This window comes from Melospiza melodia, unplaced genomic scaffold, assembly GCF_035770615.1.
Source record: "Melospiza melodia melodia isolate bMelMel2 unplaced genomic scaffold, bMelMel2.pri scaffold_46, whole genome shotgun sequence".
Classification (NCBI taxonomy): Eukaryota; Metazoa; Chordata; class Aves; order Passeriformes; family Passerellidae; genus Melospiza; species Melospiza melodia.
The window spans coordinates 1,975,337-1,984,942 of NW_026948783.1; the positions used below are offsets into that span (position 1 = coordinate 1,975,337).

The 9,606-nt window shown below is 52.5% G+C and overlaps 1 pseudogene; it reads right to left on the reverse strand.

Moving 5' to 3' along the window:
- Positions 1–6,553: 6,553 nt before the first annotated feature.
- On the reverse strand, positions 6,554–7,295 carry LOC134434705 (olfactory receptor 14J1-like; annotated as a pseudogene).
- Between the last annotated feature and the right edge of the window lie 2,311 nt (positions 7,296–9,606).

The window sequence follows — 9,606 nt, forward strand, 5'->3', positions numbered from 1 at the left end:
AAAATAAATACATAAATAATTAAATGACACTAAAACCCACCACACTCATCAATACAATAATTAGGAAATCTCACAATTAGAAAAATCTTAAATTAACAAACCTAAACCACTACAATGTCATAATAAACCTTCTGCCAAAGTTTCTCTGATTTTCTAAAGTTCCCAGTAAAGGCTGTTTGGTTGTTTTGAGTGCCTGAGAACTTCTTGTTGGTATTTTCCAAGGAGTCCAACTCAGAGGAAACAAACCATTGTAATTCCTTTTATACGTCTCCTTGAGAGAGTAATCTGGGGGATGGGGGTCAGGGCTTGTGTGTCCTGCTTGGCACAGCCCAGGCAGGGCTTTCCCAGCCACATTCCACACTCCATTTCCCAGCTGGAGCCGCTGCTGCCTCTGAGTTGTGCTGCCCCAGCCCCAGGGACGCTCTCCTTGTCTGCCCATTCCCCCACGGTCTCTGGGCAGGGATGGCCTCAGTGTGGGCTGCTGACATCCTCAGCACCTTGGAGGCTGCTGCTGAATTTTCCTGCTCCAGAGGCTTGTTCAGCCTTCAGCTCTTGAGTGCAGGAATTCAGTGATCCAGGACTCATTGACATTCAAAACACCTTAAAAAGCCAAGCCTCTGGGAATAATTTGATTTCAGTTTCCTAATAATTTGTAGTTAAGCAGATCTCAGAAATGCATTCAAAGACATGATATTTAAAAAGACAGTGAGAAAAGATTTTTTAGGTCCAGTTTTGTTTTGTTTTCCTGTTAATTCATTGACATGTGCAATCTCCAATTGACACCGAATCCAAGTACCTCCTCATGCAGTTTGAATAGATATGAAAATCAAGACCCTTTATATCAGACCATCAATCAGACTCTGTCCCTACCCCCATCCCACCATTTCCCCCATCCAATCCCTGGCACTCAGAGCAGCCTTGTGCAAATCTGAGCTCCCTCCAGCCCAGGCTGCACCTGCAGCTTTCAGCTCCTTGGCTCCAACTCTCACCAGCTGTCCTTGGAGAAGGAGCTGCCCGAGACACAGAGGGATGTGGAGAGTTTTGTCAAAGAGTGGCTTGAGGAGAGAGGACACAGCCGAATTAATTTGGTAGAGATGTCCTAACTAGGGCAGAGGCCGTTTTGCAGGCAGGGTGTCTGTTGGGAATGTAGCTGACTAGAGAATGGAAAAGTACAAGACCGTGGTTAACTCCAAATCTTGCACCTGCAAGATAAGGTGTCCTTGGGCCTAGCGGAGTATGATAAAGAAATGGACAGCGAGACTTGAGAAGTAGAGAACGTAGGCCCAAAGGAATGTGGATGAGTTAATGGTATAGTTTAACCAATAGATTGCTTGGCTTACAGAATATTCATAAGCCTATTATTTGCTGTATAAGTGTTTGATGCTTTCTTCAATAAACTGGGCCTGTGATGAACCATCTGGTGTCCAGGTCTCCTTCTCTCGACAGAGGGATGTTCATTTGTTGTCAGCCAACAAAGCCAAGGGAAGGCACAGCTCCTTCCGATGCAAAAGCCATTCTTCTCCCTGGCTCTGCCTTGCACCTGATCCCCACAGCCTGTCCTGTTTCCTTCATCCCTCCTTTGCCAGGGACTTTGTGGGACAAGGGAGCTCTGCTCTGGGGATAGAGGGAGATGCAAGTGCTACCGCTGGGATGGGAGCCCCAACTCATCAGGTTTGTGTCCTTTGGGGGTCAGGGACTGATGAGACTCAGAGGCACAGAAAGTTTCAATTCATGGACAACAGACCAAAGTTGAACAGGACACAGTTTAACAAAAATCACGCTCTTCCCTGAGCTAGGGGCAACATCCCAGCAGTGTCTGATGATTCTGCCATCCAGAGGTGATTTCCATACTAAAATTACTTTCAGACAAACATGGTTTTATGATAGATAAAAACACAATTCAGTTCTTGCATCAGGATGCTCATCCTGGTGTGGTGCACAACAGCTCCAACAATTCCTGATTTGCAAAGTTGTCAGTGGTGGATGGAGAAGAGAGGTCAGGCTGCTCTTGGTGTTGAGGAAAAGCTGAAAGCAGCCTGACTCATTTCATCTCCTCTTGTCCTGGCTGATCTCTCCTTTCCTTTTCCACCCATTGGCTTTTGTCTCCCACCAGGCCCCTGTGAAGAGCCTGGCTCTGTGTTCTCCATCCCCTCCTCGCTGGCACTGCCAGGCTGGCATGAGGAGCCCCTCAGCCTTCCCTGCTCCAGGCTGGACCAGCCCAGCTCCCTCAGCCTCTGCTCACAGCCCAAGGGCTCCAGCCCCACCTTGGAGGCCCTTCCCAAACCCTGCTCCAGCTGCCAGACATCTTGCCTGCCCTGGGAACACCAACCCAGGCCACAGTGACCTGGATAATCCCTGTCCTTGATGTCCTGGTCACACAGCCCTGGCCGCTTGTCACCATGTCAGGCTCTGGGGTGGATCCTGTGGAACATCCTTTGGTGGAGGCTGTGGCTCAAGGTGGGCCAGGGGGATCCCGGAGGCCAGGGACCCTGCTGGGCATGGACAGCGTTCGACTTGTTGGGAGAAACTGTGAGGGGGAGCTGAGGCAGAGTGACCAACCCAATGACCTGACACAGCCCCTCGGGGATGTCACAGCCTGCTCGGTGATGTTACATCCCAGTCTCTAATGTCACACAGCTGGTCTCTGATGTTACAGCGAAATCTGTGATGTCATAGTCTGCTGTGTGATGTCCGACATCTGCCTGTGATATCACAGCTGGCTCGGTGATGTCACAGCCCATTGTCTAACGTCACACAGGTGGTCTCTGATGTCAGGGCCAACACTATGATGTCATATTCTGCTCTGTGATGTCAGATCTCTGCCCTGTGATGTCACAGTTGGCTCTGTGATGTCAAAGAGGCAGTCTATAATGCCATAGCTTTTCCATGACCAAACATAACCCGCTCTGTGATGTCATAGCCCACTCTGTGACCTCATGTTTCCAGATGATAAATTGTCTTCACCAGGTGAGCTGACACCTGGAGCTTGTTCTCCAAAACCCCAGGCCTGTGGAAACCACACAATGCCCATTGTGTGAGAAGGGGAACTGGAAGTTCAGCAGCCTCAGTGTCCTGCCAGCTCAGCCAGGCCCACTGGAACATTGGGGTCCACGACCACCAGGGACCATCAGAGAGACCCCCAGGACAGAAGAACACATGGGTAATGGGGAGAGGAAATGTGTTAATGATTTTGGGGAAACCATTATCATATTTGTGTTTAGTCCAGGACAATCAATGAATATGTGCGCAAATTACAGAATATAAACAGAAACTTTCCTGTACTCAGCCTGCAGGGCTTTGGGAGGAGCTCTCCCCCATGCATCCAGCTGAATAAAGAATGCAGCGTCTTAATGCTACATTGGGGTTAAGGAATTTTCTGTTGTACCGTATTTTTGGTAACACTCCCACTGCCAAGGAAAGCTCTGTCTGCTGCTGTTCACAGAGAAGGGCTGGTGGCAGATGTGGGGCTTGGAGGCTGCCTGGGGCACAGTGACCATGAAATAATCAAATTTTCAATGTTCTCTGAAAGAAGGAGGGGCAGCAAGAAAACTTCTACATTGGAATTAGGAAGGGCAGACTTTGGCCTATTTAGGATGCAGATTTGGGGAGTACCAAATCAGGTACTGATTTTTTTAAAGAGAAACAGCCCTTAAAAACAAAGGGGTCCAGGAAGGATAGACACATTTCAAGATAGTAATTTTCCTAGTATGGCAAAAGATGAGCGATTAAGGAAAATGACTGGCCTGGCTGCCCATGGAGCTTATGTGGGAACTCAGAGGAAAAAAGAGAGAGCATCAACTTTGGACAGAAGGTCAGGCAACTTAAGAAATGTTTAAGGATCTTGCTAGGTTAAGCAGAAAGGAAAGCTGAGACATGAAAGCTCCATGAGAACTTAACCTGGCAGCTGCTGTAAATAAATGAAAAAAATTTTTATAAAAAAATTAAACCAAAGAGAGGGATAAGGAGAACCTCTACTCTTTATTGGATGCAGTGGAGAATATAGTAACTAAAGATAAGGAAAAGGCTGACCTACTTAACACCTTCTTTGTCTCAATTTTCAATATTAGGACAGGTTTACCTCAAGAAAAGTGTTCTCCTGAGCTGGTAGTTGGGCACAGGGAGCAGAACAGCCACCCTGTAATCCAGGGGGAAGAAGCTGGGGACCTGCTGAGCCCCTCAGATGCTCACAGGTGTCTATGGGAGGAGAAGGGATCCATCCCAGGGGGATGAGGGAGCTGTGGATGAGCTCCCCAAGCTGCTCTCCATCATTTACCATCAGTGCTGGCTCAGCAGGGAGGTCCCAGGGGACTGGAGGTGCCAGTGTGAGCCCATCCCCAAGAAGGGCTGGAAGGAGGATCTGGGGAACTCCAGGCCTATCAGACTGAGCTGGGTTCCCAGCAAGGTTATGGAACAGATCACCCTGAGTGCCATCACAGGGCACCCACAGGATGGTCGAGGGATCAGAGCAAGCCAGTGTGGATTTCAATGTCTGCACTGATGATCTGCATGAAGGGACTGAGTCCAGCATCAGTAAAGTCGCAGATGACACCAAGCTGGGTGTGAGTGTGGATCTGCTGGAGGGAAGGAAGGCTCTGCAGAGGGACCTGGACAGGCTGGATCCAGGGCCCAAAACCAACAAGGTGAGGTTGAACAAGACCAAGTGCCGAGTCCTGCACTTTGGCCACAACAACCCCTGCAGTGCTACAGGCTGGTGACAGAGTGGCTGGACAGCAGCCAGGCAGAAAGGGACCTGCAGGGAGTGATGGACAGCAGGCTGGACATGAGGCAGCAGTGTGTCCAGGTGGCCAAGAAGGCCAATGGCTCCTGGCCTGGATCAGGAATGGTGTGGCCAGCAGCAGCAGGGCAGGGATTCTTCCCCTCTGCTCAGCACTGCTTGGGCAGCATCTGGAGTGCTATTTGTGTGTCCAGTTGTGGCCCTCCAATTTAGGAAGGACATGGAGAGGCTGGAGCGTGTCCAGAGAAGGGCAACAAGGCTGGTGAGGGGCCTCCAGCAGAAGGGCTGTGAGGAGTGGCTGAGGGAGCTGGGGTTGCTTGTCCTGGAGAAAAAGAAACTCAGGGGAGACAAGGCAGTGTCAGGGGACAGGTTGGACTGTATGATCTCCAAGGCCTTATCCGGCCTTGCTGACTCTGGGGTTCTCTGAAACCACCCTTGGAGCAGTTGCAGGATGAGTCCCGGGCCTCCTCTTCAGAAGCTCCAGCAGCCAAGGTCCCTCAGTTTCTCCTGCTGGCCCCAAAGCCCATCCTGTCAGTCCTGCAGAGCCTCTGCAGCTCCTCCTCACTGCCCAGAACAGGGAGCCCCAGAGCCAGACACAGCAGCCCAGATGTGCCCCCCTGGCCTGGTGTGCCTCTGGCAAGGGAGCAGCACCAGGCACTGCAGGAGCCTGCAGACAATTCCTGCAGCACTTGTAGGATGATCCTGCTCCCCAAGGGACATTCCCATGGTGCCAAGTCAGGAACTGCAATGGGGAGTGGGGCCAGAGAGGAAAGGGCAAACAGGGATGGGCTGTTTGCTGGGCAGGGAACAGTGGTGGGCAAGAGGAAGAAATTTGTACAAGCAAAGATTACAGAAAGCAAAGGTGAAGCAAGCGAAATGCTCAGGGCACTTTGGGGGTGGATGCCAGGCAGCCCTGGCTCTGAGCAACAGATTCTGCAGTGGGACAGGAAACTCCCAGCTGATGGGAACAAACTTTCTGGCTGACTGCAGAGGCCGGGACAAAGCTGAGTGGTTTCCCTGGTGTCCCCCAGCCCTTGCTGGCCCCAGGGGCTGATGGCATTTGTGCTCCCTCAGGTTCATATCCCCACACCAACAGCATGGGGGTGCTCCCCCTGCTTTGTGCAATGCAAACAGGGGCTCCTGAGCCAGTGCTGCTGTGTCTGTGCCTGCAAGGATGGGGCACCTGTGTGAACTGGGGGAGAGGCCATGGAGCTGCAGAGGGGGGATGTTGTTGGCTCCATGAGGACGCTCTGGGACGCTGCCCATGGCTGTGCAGCGCACTGGGGATGGATCAGCCCCTGCTCTGCTGCTCCTTCCCGTCTCCCCCAGGGCCCTTGCAGAGCCCCAGCCATGCTGTTTGCCCCCAGCCTGCCCACGGCCAGCCTGGGGCTGCTCACGGGGCTTTTCTGTGCTGAGCATTGGCCTGGCAGTGTTCTTGAGAGAGCCTGGGCAAGGAGCCTGGAGCCCCCAGGCCCTGGGCTGAGGCATCAGCGCTGCCCCAGCAGCGCCCATGGCCTGTCCCTGCGGCCGCCCCAGCGCTGCCACCTCCAGGACTGTGCCCGGCCCCGAGAACACTCAGGCCCTGCAGCAACACCAGGGCCACCAGGGCAGCGGGGCAGGGCCACGGCAGCAGCACTGGGAACACCAAGTGCTGCTGCTGCTGCTGGGCACAGCTGCTGGGCCAGCCCTGATCTGCCCCCAGCTCTGCACAGAGACATTGCTGCTGCAGCTCCAGAGAAAGCAACAAAAGGCCATCTCTGCAGAAAACTCTGCTGGGAGATCCTTTAGTTTCTTTAAAGCAACAAAGAGTGCAGTCCCTTATTGGACAGTCTGGGGCCACAGGGAAGGTGGAGAGAAACAAAATGAAAAATGGCACAAATATTTCTATTTATTAGTGGACAAGATTTAAAAAGTAAAATAAATAGATAAAGAATGACCAAAATGAAACCATCAAGAAGCATCAAAGATGACTTTTATTACATGTGATTTGCAGAAACTGCCCAGCAGTTTAATGCTTCTGAAACCATCCAGTCCTCAGTCTCCACACTGCAGCCTTGAGCTCCTGGTTCCTCAGGCTGTAGATGAGGGGGTTCAGGGCTGGAGGCACCACTGAGTACAGAACTGACAGGGCCAGATCCAGGGATGGGGAGGACATGGAGGGGGGCTTAAGATAATAAAATGTACTAGTGCTGATAAACAGGGAGACCACGGCCAGGTGAGGGAGGCAGGTGGAAAAGGCTTTGTGCCGTCCCTGCTCAGAGGGGATCCTCAGCACAGCCCTGAAGATCTGCACATAGGAGAAAACAATGAACACAAAACAACCAAATACCAAACAGACACTAACTGCAAGGAGCCCAAGTTCCCTGAGGTAGGATTTGGAGCAGGAGAGCTTGAGGATCTGTGGGATTTAACAGAAGAACTGGCCCAGGGCATTGCCATGGCACAGGGGCAGGGAAAATGTATTGGCTGTGTGCAGCAGAGCATTGAGAAAGGCACTGGCCCAGGCAGCTGCTGCCATGTGGGCACAAGCTCTGCTGCCCAGGAGGGTCCCGTAGTGCAGGGGTTTGCAGATGGACACGTAGCGGTCATAGGACATAATGGTCAGGAGGAAATACTCTGCTGACAGGAAGAAGAAAATCAGAAAGACTTGGGCAGCACATCCAGTGTAGGAGATTTCCCTGGTGTCCCAGAGGGAACATGGCTTTGGGGACAGTGGTGCAGATGGAGCCCAGGTCGCTGAGGGCCAGGTTGAGCAGGAAGAAGAACATGGGCATGTGCAGGTGGTGGCCGCAGGCTACGGCGCTGATGATGAGGCCGTTGCCCAGGAGGGCAGCCAGGGAGATGCCCAGCAAGAGGCAGAAGTGCAGGAGCTGCAGCTGCCGCGTGTCTGGCAATGCCAGCAGGAGAAAGTGGCTGATGGAGCTGCTGTTGGACATTTTCTGTGTCTTGCCATGGGGATCTGTAAGAAAAGTATTCATGGAATAGTTGGGTTTGGAGAGGACTTTAAATATCCCAGCACAGTGTGGGGGCACTTTCCCCCCACTGCCTGCCCAGGGCTCTGCTGCCTGGAGCTGTCCCTGCCAGCAGCTCCTTCCCTGTGCCCAGGGCTGGGCCCTGCCAGTGCTGCCAGAGCCCAGCCCAGCCCTGGGGGCTCAGCTCTGCCCTGCAGACCCCTCCCAGCTCAGGCACTGCCCAGGGGCAGCTCTGGCTCTGCAGGCTCTGATGGCAAAGTCAGAGCAACCCTGAGGAATCTGGAAAAGTGACACTTATGCTGCCATTGGCGTCCTGTGCTAATCGCTGTTGCTTCCTGTTTTATTAAGATCACAGAGAATGTAATTTTCCAACCTTAACTGAGTTATGAATATCTATGTGCAATTTCCAACCCAGACCAGTTGATTAAAACAAGCAGGATTTTCCCTTTTCTGCAGCCCCTGCTTCACTATGCTCCCTGTAAAATCTACTTGGAAATATTCTACAGTCAAATGCCCTGCTGGGAGCAGTCCTGAACCATGCAGCATCCTCCCCACACAAGAAGAACACTTCCAAGCCTTACCAGCTGTCTCCTCCCACCCAGACCTTGTCCCCCAGTGCTGGGAGCAGCTGCTAGGACTGGCTGAGAGCTGTCCCTGGCTGGCAGCAGAGTCCCTGCTCTAGAAAGGCGCCCTGGAGTGCAGGACCCTGCTCTGCAGGACAGCCCTGGGCACCCCTGGCTGCTCTGCACAAGAGACAATCAGAGAATGTACTCACAGAGTCTGTAGGCATTGGGATGTTCCAGCTTTAGGAGATGGCTCCAGGACCTGCAGCTGCATTGTCTTGCAGCCAGAGGTTCCTGTGCCAAGGGCTGGCAGTGATTCTGCCCCAGCACTTCTCAGCACCTTCCCAGCCCTGACTGATTGAAGCTCTCTCTGCCTCTGTGCTGTGCCCAGGGTGGCTGCAGGCAGTGCCCCAGCCCTACTGGGCTGGAGAAGAGCTGCTCATCAAGAGAAATGTGCTTTTGAAGCTCCTCTTGGTTACCAGGCGCCGCCTCTGTGCCAGGAGCCCAGCCCAGCTCAGCAGCACAGACAAAGCACAAGAACGTTAATGAGCCTCTAGGGCTTTGTGCTCAGGCCCTGAACATCAGTCCCTGAGAGGGAGCTGAGGAAACCTCTCCAGAACTCCAAGTCAGAATCCAACTCCAAAATTTCTTGGACATTTAATGGGTCCCACTGAGGGACACGACTGAGAAAGTGTCCCCAGGCCCCAGGCAGAGCAGAGAATTGGAGGCAGTGATGGCAGGTGGGCACAAAGAGAAGCCAAGTCTAGGTGCCCTGGGGCACAGCAGGGTCTGTGCCACCAAGGGCTATGAGGAGACACCTTGTCCTGAGGCCCTGGGGGCTCCTGGAACAGCACCAGCCAGGCTGGGCACTGTCAGCCCCTTGTCCTGCCATCAGCATCCGCCCCTAGACCACATCCCAGTGGCCTCAAGGATCTGCTGGAAGGAGTCCCTGGGGAGCCTTGCTCAACAATGGCCCTGGGGGCTCCTTCATGCTCACAGCGTTTTTCAAAGGACTTTGAGTTTGGCTTTTGCCTTGGAGTCTCTGAGAGCTTTGTGCAATTGTGGCCTCCAATTTTCTGTGGTAATTACTCCCTGGAGAGGCTTTCTCAGTAACAACACTCAGTGGGGCTCATTAATACTGCAGGGTACTTCAGTTATTTAAAGGTACTTGGTGTTTCCCTTTTGATACACACTGTGTGAAAGGTTTGTGCAATCATGGCCCAAATTATCTTCTTTAATGAGTCCCTGGAGAGCTTTGTACTGAAACTTAGAAGGGCTTATTAACACTTTGAGATACTCAAGGTTTTTAAGGTACTTTATGGATTTAAGTATACTT